Here is a 26,353-nt window from a genome sequence, read left to right on the forward strand (position 1 = left end):
TATTATTATTATTATTATTATTATTATTATTGATTCAGGTAGGTAGCCGTGTTGTTCTGACGCAGTCAAAATAAATTAAAAAATTAAAAAATTGTCCAGTAGCACCTTAGAGACCAACTAAGTTTGTTCTGGGTATAAGCTTTCATGATGTTGTTGTTGTTGTTGTTGTTGTCATTATCATCATCTATTTATACCCTGCCCATCTGGCTGGGCTTCCCCAGACACTCTGGGTGGCTCCCAACAGAATGATAATAATAATAATAATAATAATAATAATAATAATAATAATAATAATAATAATAATAATAATGTGATAAAACATCAAACGTTAACAACTTCCCCAAACAGGGCTGCCTTCAGATGTCTTCTAAAAGTCAGACAGTTGTTTATTTCCTTGACATCTGATGGGGGGCGCCACCACCGAGAAGGCCCTCTGCCTGATTCCCTGTAATCTCACTTCTCGCAGTTGGACCTCAGTGTCTGGGCTGAGCGATGGGGGTGGAGACGCTACTTCAGGTATACTGGGCCGAGGCTTATGGTACCACTTTCTGCTGGGAAGAAGCCATGAACGGTTGCATGGAAATGACTGTATCAGTGCATACATAACGCTGGCTCCCTGCTATCCACAATTAACAAATGGTTGTTGGGATATGTTATTGGCTTAATCGGCTTTGTTCCGTACTATCACAAAGAATGGTCAGCTTCCAAAATGTGCAAATTGGAAAAGAAAAAGTGAAGTTATTTCTGCAAGATAAAAGCTAGCTAGAGTATGCCAGCAACTGCTCTGTGTATATCCTACTACTATAGCAAATCGGAGTATATATATATAAAATGAAAGTGGCCGGTCTGGACGATGTGCTGACCCTTTCTGACCTTGGACTCTGTGAAATCTATGCAATTATCTAGGGGTAACAAAAGCATTGTATGAACATGCCTGATTCACCATGGAGCAAAGGGCAATGGCCTCAAAGTAGCTGTCATACATACATGAGCACGGCTGGCGTTGTGGCTACCGAATGATATTCAACATTGATCTCAGGCCCGCACTTTCAGAACTTTGTTCCCATTCACATGCAGCAGCAGCAACAACAGCAGTGAATATCAGCCCGTTTCCTTTTACAACCCTGGGCTGCACTGCGCATCGCTATAACCTGCCTCGGGGATTGGGGTCCTGCAAAAAAAAAACCCCACTGAATCCCCCCCACACCCCTCACCCAAAAAAGCCACCGTTCCCTTTGCAGAGATCAAAAGGAATCTCATATTCCCAAAGCTCCAGGCCTTTCCTTATAAGCGGAGGAAGCTTTCAGGAGTCCCCACCCCTGAGGAGTGCCTCAGAGGACGACATGTTCAATCTGGCTCATGTTAGGCCCATTTAGGCCTCTCCGGGCTTCCTTTGTTCCCTGAGTGACAGCTCTTTTCTAAATGCCACCTCTATGGGCTGAAAAGGCCTGGAGGGTTGCTCTGCTCCATTTGCTGATGGCTTTTCCAACCGCCAGGCTTTTTCCTTGCCTAACCACTTTAGCAGGTCTGCGTGTGCGCCCCACACTCGGTCCCTATAACAACCCCCTGGATTCCACCTCAAAAGGGGGGGTGCGCTTGCATGCATGTGTATTAAGGAAGCATCTTGTATGAAATCCCTTGGGATCTACTTCCTTCCTGCCGGCATGCTTGCTTTTTCGCTACCTCGTGCCAATACAGTGGTACCTCGGGTTACATACGCTTCAGGTTACACACTCCGCTAACCCAGAAATAGTGCTTCAGGTTAAGAACTTTGCTTCAGGATAAGAACAGAAATTGGGCTCCGGCGGCGCGGCAGCAGCAGGAGGCCCCATTAGCTAAAGTGGTGCTTCAGGTTAAGAATAGTTTCAGGTTAAGAACGGACCTCCGGAACGAATTAAGTACTTAGCCCGAGGTACCACTGTACTCGATAGCCTAAGTGAATTTCAACCTGTTTTATAATAATAATAATAATAATAATAATAATAATAATAATAATAATAATAATAATAATAATTTATTATTTGTACCCCGCCCATCTGGCTGGGTTTCCCCAACCACTCTGGGCGGCTTCCATAGAAACCAAAAAAACACTAAAATATCATACATTAAAAACTTCCCTGAACGGGGCTGCCTTAAGATGTCTTCTGAATGTCAGGTAGTTGTTTATCGTTTTGACATCTGATGGGAGGGTGTTCCACAGGGCGGGCGCCACTACCGAGAAGGCCCTCTGCCTGGTTCCCTGTAGCTTTGCTTCTTGCAATGAGGGAACCGCCAGAAGGCCCTCGGTGCTGGACCTCAGCGTCCGGGCAGAACGATGGGGGTGGAGACGCTCCTTCAGGTATACTGGGCCGAGGCCATTTAGGGCTTTCAAGGTCAACACCAGCACTTTGAATTGTGCTCGGAAACGTACTGGGAGCCAATGTAGGTCTTTCAAGACGGGTGTTATGTGGTCTCGGTGGCTGCCCCAGTCACCAGTCTAGTTGCCGCATTCTGGATTAGCTGTAGTTTCCGAGTCACCTTCAAAGGTAGCCCCAAGTAGAGCACATTGCAGTAGTCCAAGCGGGAGATAACTAGATTTGATTTCATTTATTATTATTATTATTATCATGATTTTGATTTCATTTATTATTATGCCAGCCTTCCAAGGAGCTCTTGGTAGGATTCAAGTTCCCCATATTATTTTCAAAACAAATCATGCCAAGAGAGAGATTGCCTAACCCAGGGTCAGTCCCAAGGTTTAGCTCTCCTTGAGGTGATAAAGCTGTGTCTACACCAGTTTCTGAAGAATATTCCTTCATTACACAAGAAGGAATTCCCTCCTCACGAGAAGCTAGATGTCAAGTGGAGAGAGGTTCTATCCTAGCTTTCCATACATTATGGTAATTTTCTATGTGTTCTGACTATTATTATTATTATTATGTAAGAAGTACAATCCAGGCATAGATTCACCATCTCCAGGAAATTTAGGTTTGGTACCCACTAATATAATGGTGGCGCTGTGGTCTAAACCAGAGAGCCTAGGACTTGCCAATCAGAAGGTCAGTGATTCAAATCCCCACGACGGGGTGAGCTCCTGTGGCTCGGTCCCAGCTCCTGCCCACCGAGCAGTTCGAAAGCACATCAAGTGCAAGAAGATAAATAGGTACCACTCCGGCGGGAAGGTGAACAGTGTTTCTGTGCAAAGCTCTGGTTCGCCAGTAGTGGCTTAGTCATGCTGGCCACATGACCTGGAAGCTGTCTGCGGACAAACGCCGGCTCCCTCGGCCAGTAAAGCAAGATGAGCGCCGTAACCCCATGGTCGTCCGCGACTGGACCTAATGGTCAGGGGTCCCTTTACCTTTTTACACACTAATATACCTTTAAAGCACATTTAAAGCCATAAGTGCCAACCCTATGGGGCTGAGGTCCTCGGCCCCTCAAAAACAATACATTGGGGCGGAGCTGAGCACACACACCCCATCTCAAGGGGCTGGGTCTCACAGGGCCTCCCCACAGCCATGGCGGGTCCCTGCAGCTTTGACGGGTCTTGCGGCCTCCTCCTGCTGCATGACGTCACATATGTGCATTGTGTACATGAGGTCACGCATGTGATGCCCCCCCCTAAAGTTGGGCAGAACCCGGTGCCTATGTTCAAAGCACATTCTTTCCCTCCACGTCTTCTGGGCACCACAGTTTTGTTAAGGGCTGCCGGGAATTTTTACCCACTTTAATCTGGTCCTTAGGAGAGTTTTATTTTTATTTTCAGTTAAGGCATTTTATGACTGTTCTTTCATTGCATCTGTGTTGTTGTTGGTTGTTGATTTTACTGCTCTTGCATTTTAAAAAAGATTTTAATCATCTTCTTGTCATTTTGTTTTCTCTAGATTCTTGTAATGCTGTCTTGTGTCAATGCAACCGAGAAGGACACTGCAGAAATGTTACTATAAGTACCTATTTTTTAAAAAAGATCCCTGAGCAGTATTTTGAACCCAAGCCTCCCTGGTTCAAAGCCCAAAACACTAGCCAGCCAGAGCCTACTACACAAGGTCCCTAGCCCAGAAAGAAAGGAAGGCAGACTTTCCATAGTATGTGCTCTCTCTCTTTTTTTTTTTTTTTTGAATGATTATCACCACTCAAGTTATTCAGGATATTCAGTGCAATCTGGTGGGTTAGTCTCTCGGAATCCATCTCGCATAACATCCAGGAATTAGCATCAGTTTGTTCATTCATAGCAACGCTCTGTAGAAACCACATAGCTGGTATTAATCATCCCTTCTGCTCATCCTCGAAAACACAGGGATGCCATGAACACCTGGCTTTACAATTTGCCTTTTCCAACCATGTGACATTAAAAAAGTCAACATAAAATATTTAGGCAGTGTTGCATAAATAAATTACCGCTAGCCAAAGCAAGCATTCACACTGATCATTACTCAGAAGCAGGAGTCTGTACAAGCCAGATGTCTCAGGAGCGCAGAAAAGCCACAGAATGTTGTGCTGGGTGCAGAATTCAGCTTCTCGAGGATCTCAAGCTTTCTTTCAAAATTAGTAATAAATAAATCTAGTGCTTGTGATTGCAATAATGGCTGAAAGTATATGGGCAATCCCTGCCTACGTCTCAGAAGCCAAAGGAGTTGCTTAAATAAATAAGGATTCCAGTGTTTGTTGTGGCGGGAGGGGGAAGCAGAGTTTCAGTGTTCTTGTACTTTGACCCTCACTACAGAAGGCCAGCGGTTCGAATCCCCACAACGGGGTGAGCTCCTGTTGTTCGATCCCAGCTCCTGCCCACCTAGCAGTTCGAAAGCACGCCAAAAAAGTGCAAGTAGATAAATAGCTACCACTCCGGCAGGAAGGTAAACGGCGTTTCTGTGCGCTGTTCTGGTTCGCCAGAAGCGGCTTAGTCATGCTGGTCACATGACCCGGAAGCTGTCTGCGGACAAACGCCAGCTCCCTCGTCCTATAGAGCGAGATGAGCGTGCAACCCCAGAGGCGTCCGCGACTTGACCTGATGGTCAGGGGTCTCTTTACCTAAACATTACAGTTAGCAGTAACAGAATTGTGCAAATTAAAGTATGTAAAAAAAGAAGAAGGGAAATTATGCAAAATCCCACTTTTGTTGTCACATGGCTCTGCTGTTACAAAATTTGGTGGGTCTCTTTCTCACAGTCCAGGCTAGAGGGAGCTAGCCTGTGGACCCCACCATATATGTCCCATAATCTCTGACAACTGGCCACAGTGGCAGAAGCTTTTGAGAACTGGTGTCAAAGAACATCTGGAAGGCCAAAGGCAGTGTTAGAAATTAGCCAGGCGCCAGGCGCATTTTGCAACTGGCTATTGACCATTGGCAACCAAGTGAAGATGCCTGGGAGCCAGGATAGCGCCTGACATCTCCACCCTGGGGAGGTTCACGCCTGGGGATCCTTGGATCTGGACTGTTTTCACACACTAATACCACACCCTGCAGAATTCTGTTATATTTTATCTGCACAGTCAGAATGAATTTGAGGTAACAAAATGCTTTTTCTGTGCAGCCTCAGCAGGAGCAGTGAACAAAGGTACTTTCCTTATTTAAGTTCAGTAAGTTCTCAACCTAGCTCAAGTTTGTCATCTGAACCAGCCAGATGTTTAACTGATATTTAGTCACAGTCAGTCCATCATTTGAAAAACAAGACTTTAGAGGCGTCTTGCCCAAAAATGTTAGCTAGACATTCCGTTTTGGCAACTGTAACCTTGGTTTAAAGAGCCATTTGGAGCCTAGTTTATATATCCAACACTGACCACAGGTTAGACCTAGAGCGTGAAATATGGCACACAGCAAGTTCTCCCTGCCATGCACCTCAAACCATTGTACAGTGGCAGTGGTGCCCCGCAAGACGAATGCCTCGCAAGACGGAAAACTCGCTAGACGAAAGAGTTTTCCGTTTTGGAGGTGCTTCGCAAAACGAATTTCCTATGGGCTTGCTTCGCAAGACGACAATGTCTTGCGAGTTCCTGCTGTTTTTTTTCCTCCCCCCTTTTTCTAAGCCGCTAAGCCGCTTATCAGCTGATCCGATCAGCAGATAAGCCGCTAAAAGCCGCTAAAAGCCACTAAAAGCCGCTAATAGCGCTAATCTGCTAATCCTTCAATGGGCTTGCTTCGCAAGATGAAAAAACCGCTAGACGAAGAGAATCACAGAACGGATTCTTTTCATCTTGCGAGGCACCACTGTATGCCAGATGTTGCACATACAGCCTCATTGACATGCAAGCCAATGATATGCAAAATACTCTTTAAAAAACACACACACTAAAAAACTACAAGTATATCCACTATCCCTTTGGCTTCAAGTTTCACAAGCTTAACATAGGAAACATAATTCCTTGCAAAAAAATAAGCCTATTGGTTTTCAGTTTCTTCGTAGAGAGAAGAAAATTCTCTTGCTTCCTAGAAAGACAAGGTTTAGCGCCTTCTTTGCCTCTTAAGAATCTTGCTGTGTTCTGCAAAGGTTACACGGAGCATTGCCAGTTCTGTGCAAAACCACTTCTTAGCGCCAGACCCTCTCCTTCTCCCTGGAGCTAATTGTGTATGTTTTCATCTACTTTCAGCAGCTGCTCATTAAAGAGTTGTCACCCTGCAAGAAAGGGGAGGGGTGCAAATTGCCTACAGCATCATGCAATTAATATAATTTCCACCGAGGGCCTATATACTGTCGCTAGGCTTCAGAGTCAGCCTGGCGGTTGTTGTTTTTTTAATTTTCCTCCGCCACAATCTCATTTGTCCCCTTCATCTGGAGAGCTATCAAGAGCATTCAAATGACCAAGAAATCTGGATAAACGGGGCAAGTGTTGTAGTTAACAAAGTCTAATGTTAGACAGCATCTTAAAAAGCAGAGACATCACCTTGCCGACAAAGGTCCGTATAGTTAAAGCTATAGTTTCCCCAGTAGTGATGTATCGAAGTGAGAGCTGGACCATAAAAAAGGCTGATTGCTGAAGAATTGATGCTTTTGCGTTATGGTGCTGGAGGAGTCCCATGGACTGCAAGAAGATCAAACCTATCCACTCTGAAGGAAATCAGTCCTGAGTGCTCACTGGAAGGACAAATCCTGAAGCTGAGGCTCCAATACCTTGGGTCACCTCATAAGAAGAGAAGACTCCCTGGAAAAGACCCTGATGTTGGGAAAGATGGAGGGCACAAGGAGAAGGGGGCGACAGAGAATGAGATGGCTGGACTGTGTTCTCGAAGCTACAAACATGAGTCTGACCAAACTGTGGGAGGCAGTGGAAGACAGGAGTGCCTGGCGTGCTCTGGTCCATGGGGTCACAAAGAGTCGGACACGACTAAACAACAACAATGTTGGACAAATATTTCCTGTGCGTATGATACCGTATTTTTCGCTCGATAACACGCACCCGACCATAACACGCATGTAGTTTTTAGAGGAGAAAAACAAGAAAAAAAATATTCTACACGAAACAGTGGATGTATGATTTTTGTGGTTCATGCTGTGGCCACAGACATGTGATCTGATGGTGAGTTTGGGGTAGCCCAATGCAAAAATCCTGAGGATCCATGTGGATCCATGTTTGTAACCACGTTTTTGCACGTTTTGCACCCAGGCAACAGCGGGTGCGTGATTTTTTTGGTGCAAACTGTAGCCATGGACATGCTATGTGATCTGATGGTGAATTTGGGGTGACCCAGTGCAAAAATCCTGAGGCTCCATGTGGATCTGTGCTTTGGAACCACGTTTTAAGTGGGGAGGGAAGGAAAAGCACTCAAGGGACAAGGAGCACGTGTGGAGCAAGCTCTGCTTCTCTCCCTCCTCCCCCCCCCCCCTTAGCGAGCTGAAAAACTTTGCTGGAGGGACAGAGAGTCTGCTTGCTTTAAAGGAGCCTACCGGACAGGAGCCGCTTACACGAGTGTAAGCGGCTCCTGTCCGGTAGGCTCCTTTAAAGCAAGCAGGTTCTGCTTCTCTCCCTCCTCCCTCCCCCCCCCCCCCCCCTTAGCGATCTGAAAATCTTTCCTGCAATTTCCAGCAAAGCGGGAGGAGATACAGAGAGCCTGCTTGCTTTAAAGGCGCCAACCGGACAGGAGCTGCTTACACTCGTGTAAGCGGCTCCCCTCCCCTCCCGCTTTGCTCCTTTAAAGAAGCAGGCACTCTGTCCCTCTCTCCTCCCCATTCAGCGGCTCTTCTCCCGCTGGAAACCACGGAGGAGGGAAGCATTCGCTCCATAACACGCACAGACATTTCCCCTTACTTTCTAGGAGGAAAAAAATGTGTGTAATGGAGCGAAAACTACGGTATATAAAATCTCCATAACAAGCTTCCAAGCTCTGTCCACAACGCATACACAGATGCATGTGCTACAATGGCGCGGAAATGTACCATTTTCAGATCACTAGGTCATTTTACCATTCTAACAGCAATCTTTTGTGACACCTGTCCTCTAGTTTCTACTTTGTCTCCCCACGCTCTCAGATCGCCATGGGAGTACCTAGGATATACTTTTTCTGCACAACCTTTGTGCATGTGTTCTCCCCCTCCCTGAAAAAGCAGTTATCCAAAACAATGTGAATTAGAGCAGCAAGCTGACACAGAGGTCATAGATTCTAGAATTGTAAAGTTGGAAAGGACCACAAGGGTCTTCTAGTCCAACTCCCTACAATGCAGAAATCATTTGCCCAACATGGGGCTCAAACCCACAACCCCGAGATTGAGAGTCTCAAGCTCTATCGGCTGAGCTATCCCAGCAGCCATGCAGCATGGTATTTTTCAAGTGCAACATTCCTCAGTGGCCCCACGATTTCTACTCAATTTTGCCACCCTGCCATGATGTACAAACATCTGTGCAATTTGAGAAGAGATGATCAAATATGGATCTCAAGGCACACAGACCATTCTGAAAAGTGCTAGCTGCGAGCACAAGATAACTGTGGCTTTGTTTATGTTGCCTAAAATACGTTCAGGTTCGGCTGCATGTACCTAGTTGTGCTTATGGGCAAGAATATTCAAATGTGCATCCCTTTGCTAGTAATGTGGTGTTGGGAAACAGCTGCATTCGGACGGTTTCCCCCACCTCCATCAAGCTTGCAAAAGAGTTTGTGGCCCCAGCCACCAATTATTACAGTTGCTGAACCGAAAGCAAATCAGACAGAAGGATCACTGTCTGCAGCAACAGAAAAATAATATCTGCATTGGAAATTGAACCTGGTGGATTATTGATGTATTCTCCTAAAGTTGATCCTGCAGCGGAATCGAGTTAAGTACCCAGTATCCCTTTACTGATAAGCAGGTTATAATGGCTCCTACAACCACAACTCTTTCCTTGGACGACTGGTGTTAGGAAAGGTAGTTTAGCGTATGGCAGATGCGGTCTTACAACACAGACCATAGTCTGGTGGTTTTCAGATCCACACTACCCCTACGATTCTACGACTGCACTAGTTCTGAGAAGACATAAAACTTGGGAAGCATATAATATCACCCATACTAACCCTGCGCCATGAGCAAATATCTCTTACTTTTTTCTGGGTCTCAGCCCGGTTTTAAGGCTGACTTTTATGGTATCTACTTTGCTCACTATTTTTTTACTAAAACCCAGAGATCCACCAGCCAGCTACAAAATAGTGAGTGAGGGTATCTCAACCCATTCCACTAAAAAGACGGCCAAAAAGGATGCCACAAATATATCAACTACCCTCCAGACCAGCATAGGCAAACTTGGCCCTCCAGATGTTTTGAGACCGCAATTCCCATCATCCCTGACCACTGGTCCTGCTAGCTAGGGATCATGGGAGTTGTAGGCCAAAAACATCTGGAGGGCCAAGTTTGCCTATGCCTGCTCCAGACTGAGGATAGGATAGAAATTTTTGTCTGGTGCTTAAAAGCAGATAATGATGGTATCAGGCGTGCCTCCCTGAGGAGAATATTCCACAAGCAGGGAAGCAATCGAAGGGGTATCAAAGCAGCTTACAAAAGAATCATGCTCAAGTCTGACATCAGGAAGAGAAATAGCATGGCGTCCCTATGGTACATTTCCTTCTGTTGTGCTTCAACTTCTGCCTACTAGAGCAGTGTTTCCCAAACGTTTTTGGGCAACGGCACACCTGCTTACCGGAAAAAAATCTCGCGGCACACCACCATTAAAGCCCCGCCCCCGTGACATCAGCGCGCAGCGTCACGCCGGGAGGGACGCACAAAAGTGAACGTTTTTTTCCCTCCCCCTTGCCGGGGTGGGAGGAGGCAGCAGAGCGAGGGCAGCTGAGGCGGCGGCGGCAGCTGAGGCGGCGGCGGCTGCGATAGCGGGCGGAGGAGGAGCCGTCGCCGGGAGTTGCTGCTGCTGCTGTTGCTGCTGCTGCCTGGACATGCCGGCCTCCTCCTCCTCCGCTGTCTCGCGCTCCTCCCTTTTGCGCGCGCTGCCCCGCCGCTCGGCACGACCACCGCGGAGCCGCCCCCGGCTCGACGCGGATCCTCGCCGCCGCCGCCTCTCGCCGCCGCCTCTCGCCCGCCTCCCTCCCACGGCACACCAGCCGGTGTCTCACGGCACAGTAGTGTGCCGCGGAACACCGGTTGGGAAACACTGTACTAGAGAACAACTCCTAATAATGTCTTTCTGAGGCAAGACAGAGGCACTGGAACTCACTAAACCAATGATGGAAGCTAGTCTTCTCCTTCTTAGACAAGCACATTGAATTCTAATTCACTGTACAAGTTTCACACTGATTTTCGTTTCCGAGCGCAATTCAAAGTGTTGGTGCTGAGCTTTAAAGCCCTAAACGGCCTCAGCCATGTGTACCTGAAGGAGCATCTCCACCCGTATCATTCAGCCTGGACACTGAGGTCCACCTCCGAGGGCCTTTTGGCAGTTCCCTCACTGCAAGAAGTGAAATTACAGAGAACCAGGCAGAGGGCCTTCTCGGTAGTGGCGCCTGTGTAACGCCCTCCCATCAGATGTCACGGAAATAAACAACTATCTGAAGACATCTGAAGGCAGCCCTGTTTAGGGAAGCTTTTAATGTTTAATGTTTTATCACATTACAGTGGTACCTCAGGTTACAAACACCTCGGGTTACAAACACTTCAGGTTACAGACTCCACTAACCCGGAAGTAGTACCTCGGCTTAATAACTTTACCTCAGGATGAGAACAGAAATTGTGCAGCGGCAGGCCCCATTAGCTAAAGTGGTACCTCAGGTTAAGAAGAGTTTCAGGTTAAGAACGGACCTCTGGAACGAAATAAGTTCGTAACCAGAGGTACAACTGTATTATTATTATTATTATTATTATTATTATTATTATTATTATTATTATTAAATCTCAAATAGTACGTCATATCCCAGAAAGATTTTGGGCAGTCAAGATGGCCAGTAATTATTGTAGTCCTGTTTATTCCATGGACACCGAAGTTCCTGCCATTCTGCAAAATTCACACACTCACACAAACACAGTTGTAAAGGCACTCGGCTGCCAATTTCCCCTTCTCAAAACAGGACACCTTTTCAGTAGAGAAACAGCGGTGTTTTGTGTGTGCTACAGCACTGCAGAAACACAGAGAAACTAGACGCTCTACAGAATTCTGCTTCCTAAGAATTGTAGCCAAGCCTAATTTTAAGAACGAAAACATTTGCACGCCTGCGGTTCAGAAAAGGGTCACAGGTGATCGCTATGTCGCACTTTCAAACTGTGCTTTTTGCTCTTGCGTGTCCAACAACCTTCGCCAGCTTGCCGAACAGGAGCCGCCATCCGGAACAAGCGCCAAACCTTCCCACCCAAGCTGTGACTCTAGAGAAGACACATCACCTTCAAAACACTCAACCTCGCTAACCTCCACTGCACTGATCGGGTTAGCAGTGCATCACCCCTTGGCCCTTTAATTACACATCTTTGCAACCATTAATCCTGATGCCATCAATTACTGGAGCTTTATCCCATTCAAAAAAAGGAAAAAGGAAAAAAAAAGCATTAAGGGTCTAGCAAGCAGTCAAGTACCTCTCTTCTTTACCTGTCAATTACAGAGCATCGTGCACAACTGCAGGGCTGCGTTGCTGCGCCTATCAGGGTGCTCAAACAGCCACATACATGCTCACAAATATTCGCACATCCCATTATTCTTCCACTATCCACCCTCCTGGCATTATCCTTTTTGACAGCATGTCATCCACCCAAGTCCATTTTAGAAGAGAGGCCCTGAAATAATACGACTACATACCAAATACCCTGACGAAAGCTTTGGTTTGGTAATAAGTTCTTTTACTGTTGGTTTGCTTTTTCCAAAATTATTGGGAGCAGCAGTGTGCTATACATATTCTGGTGCGTGTTCTTTCCATAAGAAGCAGTACGCTTTGCTAATTGGTGATAGATGATGTAGATTAAGGTTACCAGACGTCCCCATTTCCCCGGGACAGTCCCCGGATTTACAAATCAGTCCCCTGACAAAATCCTATATTTCCTACTGAAGTTGAAAAGTGTCCCCGGATTCATTGAAAAAAATCTGGTAACCTTAATGTAGATAGATAGATGATAGATAGATAGATAGATAGATAGATAGATAGATAGATATAGATTTGTGTGTTCCACAATGTTTTCATAATTTAAATGTGAGGGCTTGAATGGTGATTCCTGATCTTCTTTTTTTTCATATGTGGTGGACTTTTAAAAAAGCAAGGGTGTTTTGGGATATGATACACGATGAGATAAAAAAGATGTTTATCGTGATTATACCCCCCCAAAAAAAAACACTCTGAAGTTTTTCTCTTAGGGATTATCAGGACAGAAGTTCCAAAAAAAGATGACTAAGCTGTTTAAGTATGTAACGGCAGAAAGCCAGGATTTTCTGTGCACAAAAATTTAAGGAAGCTGTCTCCTCACCAAAGAAGAATGTGATACACTATGTGGAATCAGCAAATCCAACAGTTAAAATAAGAGAACCTAATGGCGATTATTTTGTGGCAGAATGGAAGCACTTTTCCAGAATATTTAAAGAAATATTATAGTACGAGCAGGATTTGAACTGTGAACAACAGAAGGAATGAGGAATTATTGTGTGGCGGTTATGATATAAGAGAGAGAAGACATGGTCAGCAATGGGGGACAGAGTAAAAACACCATGAAAAATGGGAGGGGAAGTCGGGGGGGAACCCAAAGTAAAAATTATTATGTTTTGGAGAGAACATGTGAAATTTTTACATTTAATAAAATATAATGACTAGAAAAAAGAAGAAAAATATGGTAAGTTTCACTAGCAAAGCTATAAATTAATTTTAGGCGGTATTTCAGGTAGAAGAGGTTTGTTTACCTACTTGAGGAAATAGCTGTATGTTTAATGGCACTACTTCATGATCTAGAAAGCAATTCAGCCCATGTCCATTGGGTGGGGTGGAGGCCGAAATGGTGCAATAAAGATCAACGTCTCCTGATAACAGGCAGCCAGGGTTAATACTGTCTGAAGAAAGGCAGGCTGAAAGCACTCCAACTGCAGCTGATGACAGGACATAAGGCTAGGAAGTCGGTGGAGTTCTGGTAGCCCCATTTTTAAAAGGATATCGCAAAGCTAGAAACCAAATGATCAAAGGGACGAAGGGGCCTTCACTTCAAGGGAAAGGCTAACGTGTTTGGGCTTTCTCGGTTTAAGAGGGGGGGCGCGACAGGGCATGACACAGGTTTGACAGGACTTGATAGAGCTCTATAAAGTTCTGGACAGTGTGGTGGAAACGGCAAGAGGCGGGTCTCCCTCTTTAGCAATACCAGAACAGGGATGGGGGATCTGTGGTTCTCCAGATGTCGACTCCAACTCCTAGACTCCCTTGGCCCATTGGCCAATGCTGGCTGGGACTAATGAAATCCAAAAACATCTAGAGGGCCACAAGTTCCTCACCACTGACTTATAATTTGGGGGTTATTCAGTAAAACAGATGAGCATTATCAGTTCAAGACTGAGAAATTCAGAGAATTCAGGGCAAACAAAAAAGGAAGTGCTTTTCTTCACACAACACATCATCCATTGATGGAATTCACGCCAATTCCTGGAAAGCAGTCCAGATAGGTAAGAAAGGGACAGGGACTGGTGAGACTGGGAATCTAGGTGACAGCCTGCAGGGTCAGGAGACAATGTGGAAACAGCAACTAAGGTCCAGCTCTGGGGGCCTCCTAGTGGTTCCGTCACTGCAAGAAGTGACGTTACAGTGAAGCAGGCAGAGGGCCTTTTCGGTAGTGGCGCCCACCCTGTGGAACGCCCTCCCGTCAGATGTCAAAGAAATAAACAACTATCTGAAGACATCTGAAGGCAGCCCTGTTTAGGGAAGTTTGTAATGTTTGATGTTTTGTTGCGCTTTTAATATTCTGTTGGGAGCTGCCCAGAGTGCCTGAGGAAACCCAGCCAGATGGGCAGGGTATAAATTATTATTATTATTATTATTATTATTATTATTATTATTATTATTATTATGAGGCTTTGATGAGGCTTTGTTTGGACTAACTCCTGCTAATAGCAGGAAATCCAAAATCAGGTTTCCCACAAAGGGGGTTGGATCACTGGTCTCCTGCTGTCTCAGAAAGTTTGGCAAAAGTCTACTAAGCCGGATGATTTCACAGGCACAGGGAAAGTCAGGAACAAGCGAGGTGAAGCAGAGTAAGGCAGGGAGCCTGAAATATCACCAGTCCTGAGAGATCTGCACTGGTTCCCAGTACGTTTCCGAGCACAATTCAAAGTGTTGGTGCTGACCTTTAAAGCCCTCAATGGCCTCTGTCCTGTATACCTGAAGGAGCGTCTCCACCCCATCTTTCAGCCCGGACACTGAGATCCAGCGCCGAGGGCCTTCTGGCGGTTCCCTCGTTGCGAGAAGTGAGGCTACAGGGAACCAGACAGAGGGCCTTCTCGGTAGTGGCACCCACCCTGTGGAACACTCTCCCTTCAGATGTGAAGGAAATAAGCAGCTATCCTATTTTTAAAAGACATCTGAAGACAGCCCTGTTCAGGGAAGTTTTTAATATTTAATGCTGTATTGTTTTTAACATGTGATTGGGAGCCACCCAGAGTGGCTGGGGAGACTCAGCCAGATGGGCGGGTTATAAATAATAAATTATTATTATTATTATATCACAAGAAACAGCAGGGAATTCAAGCATCCAAGCTCACATAGGGGGAAACCACATGAAGGCATTAAGCCAGGAAATTTGGAGGCCTTAAATGTTCCAAAGCGATGTACTGCTCAGGGGAAAGGGGCTTCAGCTTAACTTCTGAAAGGCCTTTATAGCACATGCACACAGCTCACCACAGCAGTGTAACAGCCCTAGCTTCACCGTCCGGGAAAAGCGTACGCCTCCAACTCACAAGAAAGGCCACCTGCATTCCACCACAGAGATTAGCTGGAACGAGCAACACAAATTCCCTTACCACCCTGTTGAAACTGCCGGCTGCCTCCCCAAGTCCCCCTGAAACAGCAACTTCATCTGCTAAGTAGGTGGCAAATTCATCACAGCAGACAGGACTTATCTCTGGCTCTGGGTGAAAACAGCCCGGATTTACCAGGCCATTCACCATCAAGAAACCCCCCCCCCCCCAGCAAATGACGCTTTGCAGATGCTGTGGCAGTGGAGAGAACAAAGCTTTCTTTGCTGCTGCTGCTGCTACATCCCAAAACTTCTGAAAGGGGGAGATCTATGCAACAATCAGTTGGCTTCGACTCTCTCCTCCAGCAGTACTTGTAATCTAGCTAACCTTCTTTCCTTGGTGGTGTCAGATCCTCAGGAAACCAGCCGTGCTTCAGTTGGAGGAGAGGACAAGGAAGTTGTGGCCATCAAACAGCATCCCTAGAAAGTGTCCCGAGTCTGGCAAGCTGCATAAAGCTAGCTGCACAGCTTAAACACATGGCCCAGTGGGAAGGATCAGAAGCTCAGAGGTAGGGAGTCTACTTTCCATGCTGAAACCCTGGAGAACCACTGCTGGTGGTCAGTACAGATAATACTGAACTAGATGGAGCAATGGTCTAACTCAGTATAATAATAATACAGTGGTACCTCGGGTTAAGAACTTAATTCATTCTGGAGGGCCGTACTTAACCTGAAACTGTTCTTAACCTGAAGCACCACTTTAGCTAATGGGGCCTCCTGCTGCTGCCGTGCTGCCGGAGCACGATTTCTGTTCTCATCCTGAAGCAAAGTTCTTAACCTGAGGTATTATTTCTGGGTTAACGGAGTCTGTAACCTGAAGCGTATGTAACCTGAAGCGTATGTAACCCAAGGTACCACTGTACAGACAATACTGAGCTAGATGGACCAATGGTCTAACTCAGTACAAATAATAATAATAATAAATTTTATTTATACCCTGTCCTCCCCGGCCAGAGCCGGGCTCAGGGTGGCTAACACCAATAAAATTTCAGCAAAACCAGAATACGAAGAGAAGAAAACAATTTAAAATACAGGTTAAAATGCAATTTTAAAAGTCAAAACCATAAGGGGAGGGAAACGTAAGGGTCAGACCGAGTCCAAACCAAAGGCCAGGCGGAACAGCTCTGTCTTGCAGGCCCTGTGGAAAGATGTCAAGTCCCGCAGGGCCCTGGTCTCTTGTGACAGAGCGTTCCACCAAGTCGGGGCCAGTACTGAAAAGGCCCTGGCCCGAGTTGAGACCAACCTAACCACCTGCTTCATGCCAGCTATGGGCTTGTGCTATTTTGTTATGCTAATGCAACTTGGGTAGGATGTAGTGAACTCAAGGAGAAAGTTGGCCCGGGTGGGGGGATTGGAAGGGGGTTTTTTTCTGAGGAAACTGGGAAGTCTGGGCACAAGTCACCCAACAGACGGGCAGCAATGAGGGGGAGAAGAGACCCAGCCCCTTGTGGAATAGCGAGAGCGGAGAGGCCCAGGAGCACGATGGAGGAGGGTCCTGGAGAGAGGCTAGAGAAGAGAAAAGCTACTGGACTTGAGTAGAATGAGTCAAGAGATAGCAAGGAAGAGATCAGGAGGAGATACATGGCTGGTGCAATGGAGTGGGCTTTGGTCTACGGCAGGTAGATCCAACAGGTAGATCGCGATCTAGCGGTAGATCGCGGGGGTGTTCCAGGTAGATCGTGAGATCTCTGGGGTGCTCCTGATCGATCCCCCAGAAAAACTCAACAACTCTGGGCATAGCTGTCAACGTTTCCCCTTTTTTAAAGGGAAATTCACTTATTCCGAATAGGATTCCTCGCAAGAAAAGGGAAAAATTGACAGCTATGACTCTGGGCCACCCTCCCCACAAAAAGCTTAACAACTCTTATCAACTCCCACCAAAAAAAGATCAACAACTCTTGGCAATGACAATGGGTAGATCACTGCCAGGTTTTTTATAGTGGGAATAGGTTGCAGTCTCTTGGGAGTTGTACGTGCCTGGTCTAAGGGATTGAGACTTTATAATCAGACTACTGGGCCCAAAAATTGTTCTCAAAGGATTGGGGGGGGGATGAAATAGGGGAGGTAATTCAGAATTCATTTGAAATTCTGGAACAAGAGGGAGACAGACTAAAATTGCAGAGCTTTGAAAAATTGAAAAATAAAGTGTGAGATTGGCTCCATTATTATCAAATAATGGAGGCATATAATTTGGACAAAAAAGTTGGTTTCCAGGTGGAAAAATCAAAACTGGAAACAGAATTGTTAGATTCCAAAACCAAGAATTTGTCAAAAATGTATAACTTGCTGTTGAAATGGAACACTCAGGATGAAACGGTGAAATCAGCTATGATCAAATGGGCACAAGATGTCGGACATAATATAATGATGGCTGACTGGGAACAGTTATGGACCACAGGTATGAAATTTACGGCATATAATGCCTTAAGAGAAAACTTAATGAAAATGATTTATAGGTGGTACATGACACCAGTCAAGCTTGCAAAAATTTACCATTTGCCCGAAAATAAATGTTGGAAATGTAATGAGACTGAAGGTACATTCTTTCACCTTTGGTGGACATGCCCAAGGATTAAAACATTCTGGGAGATGATTTATAATGAAATGAAAAAGGTATTCAAATATACCTTCCTGAAGAAACCAGAGGCCTTTATCCTGGGCATGGTCGGCCAATTGGTGCCAAAGAAGGATAGAACTTTTTTTATGTATGCTACAACAGCAGCAAGAATACTCATCGCGAAGTATTGGAAGACACAAGATTTACCCACCCGGGAAGAATGGCAGATGAAGTTGATGGACTATATGGAATTGGCGGAAATGATTGGCAGAATCCGAGACCAGGGAGAAGAGTCGGTGGAAGAAGATTGGAAAAAGACTATTTACAGAAATACTGTAAAATTAAAGAATGTTAGAAAAATGTTGGAATGAAGTTATACGGCTTTAATAGAAATATTATAAGGAATTAAGTATAGATAAGTTAATAAGAGTATTAAAGGAAAAAAATAAGGTTAGAATGAGTTAAGATAATTATAGGATTGAAAACAGAGGAGGATGGAAAGGAATTGCTGAAATAACTAACAGAAGTGGAATACGAAAAGGGAGGTGCGAGGAGGTCGTGGAAATAAGTGAATGAAAGATGGGATAACGAAATTGGTTGATTTATTTTATTGTCTTAATCTTGTTTTCTTAATTCGATATGTTGTATTGTATTGTCTTTCTTTTTCTTTTTTTTTCTTTTAGTGTTTTCGGGAAAATAATAAATATTATTTTTTTTAAAAAAAAAGAACTCATTTGCCCCATTTTTTATTTATTTGAACTACAGTCGTATCTTTGTTCCCAAACAGAATGCATTCCAGGAGTCCGTTCGACTCCAGGAACCGTTTGAAAACCAAGGCGCGGCTTCCAACTGGCTGCAGAGCGTCCTGCAGCCAATCAGAAGCCGTACCGGACGTTCGGCTTCCCAAAATAGTTGGAAATCCAGAACACTCACTTCCGGGTTTTGGTCATTCAGGAGCCAAGGCATTTGAAATCCAAGGTATGACTGTACTCTAAAATGTATCTTAGATGTGCCTAGTGACCAGTGTTTGAAATCTACCAGGTGCCAGGGGCATTTTGCATCTGTCTCTCAACCACTTACGACCAAGTTAAGATGCCCGGGCACAAGGATGGTACCTGATGTTTCCATGATTTGACTGTTTTCACACACTAGCAACACATCCTGTAGAATTCTATCTCTTATATTTTAGCTGCACAATCAGAATGAGTTTCAGAAACCGAAAAGTCGTATTGAAAAGTTCAACTTTGGAGCCGTTTTGGCTCCCAGATGGCAACTAGGCATTCTGTTTTGGCGGCCGTAACCCTGGTTTAAGGAGCCATTTGGCGCCTAGTTTATACATCTGAGTTTCTAACGCTGTTTAGTGATATAACGCTGCTTGCCTTATTCTCAGCCTCTGCCCTAACAATTCGCAACGCGGAAGGTTGTGCTACCGCGGCAATGCTACCGAGTTGACATGTTGACATGAGGTTCTTCCACTGCAACCCTTCCAGGACTCCCAAAGCTCTCTTTCCTGGGGAGTCGCTACCAAGTTAAACCCACATCAACAAACACTGCAAAAGCAGACTTCGTTTGTGTGTGTCGGGAACAGCCTCCCACACTCTCCGTCCCAAGGCCCCTGAAAAAAAAGGTTGCCTTTCACCTAAAGTCCTGCAGTGTTTGCAAGTAACTTTGGGGAGCACAAACTGTTGTGGCTGCCTTGATGTTTTCTCCAGGACTGATTGAACACTCCTATCCATGACAAGCTAAGCAGCAGCAACAGAAAACTAACATTTCTATCCATGAAACAGAAACACAGGCAGAAGGAAAGCTCTCTATGTGCCCCTTTCTCTCTCTCTTAATAGAATCCTTGTCAAACTGGCTCCACAAGCAGCACTTGCTGGCTTTAAGATGCTATTATTAAAAATACCAACTCTAAGAGTCTGCCAGAGAGGTGCGGGAGAAGCGGGTAGAAAACAGAGGTCTCCCCAGATAAGCAATTGTTAACATGATCCATATGGTACACAAGTTGCCTTTCTGTTTAACCAAAATGATAATGGCCAAAGAATGCAGGGGAAGGGGAAGGGGGGGTTCCTAGCAGAGAATGGGAGCCGGGACAAAGCCTGCTAGTTAAAGCGTTCTCTGGAGCCGAGTTAAAAGAAAAACTCATTGTGAAAAGGAGCTGCAGCTTTCTGATTCTTTGCAGCTTAAGGAACTGCGCCCACCCCCCACCCCACTCCCTGGCACATCCAAGACCAGGAAGCCCCAGAAGCCAAGGCTCGCTTTTCCTGCACTAGAAAACAAAACAAAACACCTCGGTTATATGCATGTAAATTCTGGCAGGATTCTTTATCAAAGGTTGCCAGCTACAGAAAACGAACGCAAGGCACGTCATCAATCACAAGTTTTAACTGCATCGCGCAAAACCCCCAAACCGACCATTTTTGGCCTCCGAGCGTCTTTAAGACTTTGCAAGTTGTGTGTTTGAGAAAGATACTGTCCTACTTCGCTGTACAGCAAACCACTTTCCAAATGATATTAATACACTATTTGTCAAAGGGCAGCAGGAGAAAAGTATAACCTCATTCATGGTTAATAAATCGTTCATGGTTCATAAATTGATCCAAGGCAAATGCTCAATTTAATAAATGTGTTACACTAGTAAGGTATTCTCCTTATCACTATCCTGGTAATTGCTGGATTCAGAGTAACAGGTTTGCTTGTTTGTTTTTAAAAAGGCAAAACTGTTTCCATTTAGACTTTTCACAAAAATGCTTTAATTTGGAGGGGGGAATCTCTGTTATCAGGGACAACTGCGCAAAAAAAGCTTAAGTACTTATTTTCTTCAAAGTAATTATAGGATGCACTCTCTTTCATAATCCTTCAAGGATCCGCATCACGAAAAACCCCACTTTTGCAATAAAGTAACCTTTGTAACAGCATACAATCCGAAGCATGCTTATTCAGAAAGTAAATCCCACTGAGATCAACGAGACTTACTCCCAAGTAAATGTGCACAGGATTGCCTCAGTTGAAACAGTGCCTGTCACTTAAATAATGTTTAGTTGATTAGCCATCTGCTTTTAAACCAACTGATTAGATAGAAACACGTTTGCATCTTGTCAAAACCTAAGTACAGACATCCATTTGTGATACTGAAGGGAGTGCAGGGTAACTTAACAATCAAATGCTTCCACTCATTGTTGCAAGATCATATTTAATGGGGGGGGAGGGTTTAAACATCCTTATTACAGTAATGCACCAAAAGCATGATAGTTGTTTGTTTGTTTGTTTGTTTGTTTGTTTGTTTGTTTTTAAAGCAAGTGTAGCCTTAACTCAGAATCTCACTGATTATCATTGGTACCAGCAATTAATCAACTAAAACTTTCATTGATCCATCTACTGATTAACCCAATTAAATCCTGCATCCTCAAGTTTTAACTACTCAGTAGTTACAATATATAATATACAAAACAATCAATTGAAGAACCTTCCTTGTAATGGGCTACTTTGTCTGCTGACTGAACTGCAGCTATTTGGCCAGCCATTGACAATTTACCCCCCCCCCCAAAAAAAAGAAGTCGCAGTCAAACAAACTGTGGTTGAGTCCACCCTAGTGGTATATAGCACTTTCAGGACTGCAGAAGATAAAATTAGGATAAAAATTAAAACCAGGCAGGCACCTCAACTTAAAAAACTGCAGAATTCACACAAAGCATTCTCTGTCCATATATCCCATATCGGCATAATCAATTTGGTAATTAAAGACAGATCTTCTCACCATTACAGGCACAGCACGTTGGAGATCACTTTCCTTCAGTAAATATGTGCACATTAAACAGAAACAATGCCTGGGCTTCAAAACCCATGGATACATAACCTAGAGGCCATGTTTGGGCTTAGGGTATAGTAATTCTTCCCAGGGGCAATTGGGAGTGGTGGGAGAGGAACATTATTAATATGTCTGCTCGATGGATTCCCGAAGCAGAGAAGAAGGGTTATAAATCTAGGTCAAGCCTACTTTTCAGCATTCCTAGATTTTAACAGCGGAAACACCCACTGGGACCAGCCAGCTTGATCTAACAGAGGGCAGCTGAATTATCTCAGAAAAAAAACCTTAGCTGCTCAATGGTGCTTCGCAAAAGCAAGCCCCCCCACACACACCCTTAAGCAGCATGTTTAAGTCCTGGGGTGTTTAAGTCCATGGGTTCCCATCACCCCCCAACCAGCAATTCCCCAATTGTCTCCAATTGATGAGACCTGAAGCCCCATACAAATTCAGGGCAAGGCTGATTTAAAATAATGCCAATGGCAGAAAACACAATTGTTAGGCAGCCTAGCCTAATCACGGGCACTGTTTTAAGATGATGCTCCTTATGAGCCAGAAATTGGCTCACCTGCTGCTGATGCTATTCTCCATGCCGCACCAAGAAAAGGGGGGCACTGAATGATACAGAGCAAGCAGCTTCTCCTATAGCCAAACTGGTGCCTTCCAGATACAGTTGTACCTTGGGTTACATACGCTTCAGGTTACAGACTCCGCTAACCCAGAAATAGTACCTTGGGTTAAGAACTTTGCTTCAGCATGAGAACAGAAATCGTGCAGCAGTGGCGTGGCAGCAGGAGGAGGCCCCATTAGCTAAAGTGGTGCTTCAGGTTAAGAACAGTTTCAGGCTAAGAGCGGACCTCCAGAACGAATTAAGTTCTTAACCCGAGGTACCATTGTACTGCTGAACTGCAACTCCCATCGACTCTGACCATAGGCCCTGCTGGAGGAGAGTTGGAAGTCCAATAATCTCTGGCATAGGCTCCATATACATTCCTTAATTTGAAGTTAGTAGAGAAAACACAGTGCTCAAAATTTGCCACCCTTCCCGTCCAGAACAACGGGGAGCCATCATATATGTGGCACCCTCCCTGTGGAACGCCTTCCCATCAGATGTCAAGGAGATAAAGAACTACACAACTTTTAGAAGACATCTGAAGGCAGCCCTGTATTGGGAAATTTTTAATGTTGGGCATTTTATTATGTTTTTATATGTGTTGGAAGCCACACAGAGGGGCTGGGGTATAAATAATAAAATTGCTGTTGTTGTTATTTGCAAGAGGTAAAGGTAAAGGGACCCCTGACCATTAGGTCCAGTTGTGGCCGACTCTGGGGTTGCGGCACTCATCTTGCTTTATTGGCCGAGGGAGCCGGTGTACAGCTTCCGGGTCATGTGGCCAGCATGACTAAGCCGCTTCTGGCGAACCAGAGCAGCGCATGAAAACGCCATTTACCTTCCCGCCGGAGCGGTACCTATTTATCTACTTGCACTTTGACGTGCTTTTGAACTGCTAGGTTGGCAGGAGCAGGGACCAAGTAATGGGAGCTCACCCCGTCGCGGGGATTCGAACCGCCGACCTTCTGATCGGCAAATCCTAGGCTCTGTGGTTTAACCCACAGCGCCAACAAATAGTGATTAATCAGAGCAACCTAAGCTTTCCTTTAGGGATTCCAGGAGGACTTTTTTCCCCCAACGGCATCTTCTCCTTTGCAGCCTCCATAAGCTACATGCACGCATGTGCATTTTTGAAAGCTGCCTCACACACACACACACACATGCATGCATGCATGCGAATAACAGGCTATGAAGCACTCAAGAATCAAATACTTGAAGGGGCCCCCAGAGATGATCCCCATCCCCTCCATTCCTGCGCAGGCTCCCCTCCTCCCCTTCCCCTGCCTGGGGTCGCATTTCTAGAGTGTGCAAAATAATGTCATGGATGATGGGAGAGACCCTGCCTCAAACTGACATTGTTTGAAGCCGCTCTGCATGCTCCCTGCAAGTTGGGCTAATTGACAACTCACTAAACCCACAACCTGAGGGGATTTTCAAAGGCAATCAATAGGAGATGCGTGTGCAGCCCAGGGAGGCTCCCGGTTTTTTAAGCCCCCCCCCCCCACCGCCCGCTCCCTCCCTCCCACCGCCTGCAAGCGAGGGACCCTGGACGGTGGCAAAGAAAAGGGAACAGCCACTGCCACGCTGAATCAAAATTCCTCCAGAGACGGCTGCTTCTCTCGCCCCAGGGGTCAGGGCAGACACAGCATCCAAACAAAGGGCCCTGGTTTCTGGTTGCCCCCAAATATACCCGTGTTTGCTCCCTGCTCTCCAACTGGCGCTAAATAAATGTACACAAACGCACTCACACAGAAGCCGAGCATCTTCCCCCCACCCCACCCGGTTCCCTTTAAAAGCCCTGCATTGCCCTCATCCGGAGACATCTCTCCATAGTCCACTAGTTCTTCAGTTTCCACAAACCTATAACTTCCACGGCCCTTCCCGAGCCCCCCAGATGGCTCAACCTGCTGCCCCACTTCCGAAAGGCAATCCACGCGCAATAGTGGACATCTCCCAGCCCCGGACACGCACAGAGCGAGCCTCCCGAAGACCCACAAGCCGTGCAGGCAAGGTCTCTCTCCCCGCCCCACAAGCCCCGGCGACCTTTGCTCTTGCGCGCAGGGTTTGTGCCCCGACGGCACGGGAATAATCCCCAAACCCGCACCCCCTCCCAGTGAAAAATGACACACACACCCTTTGCTTCCCAGAGAGTCATGTCGCCAGAACAGTAATCTAGATGTATTGAGGGCGATCAGGAGATTCCCCACCCCCACCCGCGATCTAGGAGGTTTCGCGTCTGGCACGACATAAAAGGTCGCGCGTAAAATCCACGAGGGGAACCCTGTCACCAGGCGCAAGCCTACAGCGCGCAACGTAAACACAGGAGCTTCAGACCCTCTTGTTTTTTGACCCCAAAAAGGGGGGGGGGAGCAAAAAAAAACCCACTCCCTCAACACGCGTCTCAGCCCCCCCCCCGGGCAGTTTTTCAAAGCAAAGTACCCCACCCACCCACCCATGTATGTGTGTTCCCACCTCAGGGGTGCCAACTTGAATAAAATATTGGGGGTCGGGTGGGGAAGCTGTCCCCCGCATAATCGATCGCACGACACACCGTTTGAATGGCAATGCCCATCAACTTGGGTGGGGGGCGCCCCCTCAAATATTTTATGGGGGATCGAAGACCTCTCGCCCCCTAGGAGTTGGCTCCACCGCGCAAACGACAACCGGCTAGTTTCCAGGGAAAGGAAGCCTTCGCAGCTGCATGTTTTGGCCGGGGAAACCCAGCCCACCCTACGTTGCCGATGATCCGGTGGATCAGGAGCACACCAGATCCCCAGGGCTCGCCTTCCCGCCCCGACGCAAGGCAGCCCGAGCGCCGTCTCCCACCGGACTCCCCTGCCCCGAGGGAGACTCCGATCCCCATCCCAACCCCTCCGGACGATCTTGGGATCAAGATCCCGGCCCGGCCCGTCGCCTAAGCGGCCCGCTGTCAGCGCCTCGCCCCCTAACTCACCTACTCATCCCGGCGCGTCCCTAGCGGAACCCGGCGCAGCCCCCTGGTCCGTGTGGCCGGGGCGCTGCGGCGGCGCAGGCGGGCGCGGCGCAGCTGTGGGTGGCCGCGGAACTCGGCATCCTCCTGCCGCCGCCCGGCCGGGACAACGCGGAGCCGGAGCCGGGATCTGCTACTGCCTCCGCTGGTCGAGCAGCTCCAAGCTGCGTGCCGCCCTCCGCTTGCCCAGGCAGGCTCTGCGTCTCCCGACCCGCCCCTTTCCCCCATGCGCCCACCCGCCTCTCTCGACGGCTCCACCTCCCTCCCCTTCGGCTCCCGGCTCCAGATTCACCGCCCATTCGATCCCCCCGCCTCCGATGACCTAACCCTTCCCGTCCGTCCAACCGCTCGGGCTTATTATCATCCCTTCGCGCACCAGGCGAGGAGGCGAGGGGAGGTGGCAGCGCGTTGGGCGCGCGGAGAAGCCCCGCAAAATGCTGCCGAAGGCTGCCTACGAAAGAAGGAATTCCCTCTCTTAAAACATCACGGTCAGGTAATCTGGTCAAGTGTGTACACAATTCAAGATATGTAGATATAGATCCATAGGCGTAGCCAGGGGGGTGCATGAAATAAACAAAATACAAAAGTAAATAATCAAAAATACTTCACTAAATGACTGATTGCATGGCAGATAACCCGGTTCTGCCCCCAACATAAAGCCTGTGCCCCCTAAAACAAATCCTGACTAGTAAAGGTAAAGGGACCCCTGACCATTAAGTCCAGTCGTGGCCGACTCTGGGGTTGCGGCGCTCATCTCGCTTTATTGGCCGAGGGAGCCGGCGTACAGCTTCCGGGTCATGTGGCCAGCATGACTAAGCCACTTCTGGCGAACCAGAGCAGCCGACAGAAACGCCATTTACCTTCCCGCCGGAGCAGTACCTATTTATCTACTTGCACTTTGAGGTGCTTTCGAACTGCTAGGTTGGCAGGAGCAGGGACCAAGCAACAGGAGCTCACCCCACTGTGGGGATTCAAACCGCGACCTTCTGATCAGCAAGTCCTAGGCTCTGTGGTTTAACCCACAGCGCCACCCGCGTCC

General features: G+C 46.7%; 1 protein-coding gene across 1 annotated transcript in view; it reads right to left on the minus strand.

Moving 5' to 3' along the window:
- The window catches only part of FIGNL2 (fidgetin like 2), a 69,973-nt gene extending 44,499 nt beyond the window's left edge, over positions 1 to 25,474 (minus strand). The window contains exon 1 of the mRNA XM_081181340.1: positions 25,279 to 25,474. The gene's annotated coding sequence lies outside the window, so the exon portion shown is untranslated. The remainder of the gene's footprint in view (positions 1 to 25,278) is intronic.
- Positions 25,475 to 26,353: the final 879 nt, after the last annotated feature.

The sequence above is a fragment of the Podarcis bocagei genome (genome assembly GCF_964188305.1).
Source record: "Podarcis bocagei genome assembly, chromosome: 2".
NCBI classification, from domain to species: Eukaryota; Metazoa; Chordata; class Lepidosauria; order Squamata; family Lacertidae; genus Podarcis; species Podarcis bocagei.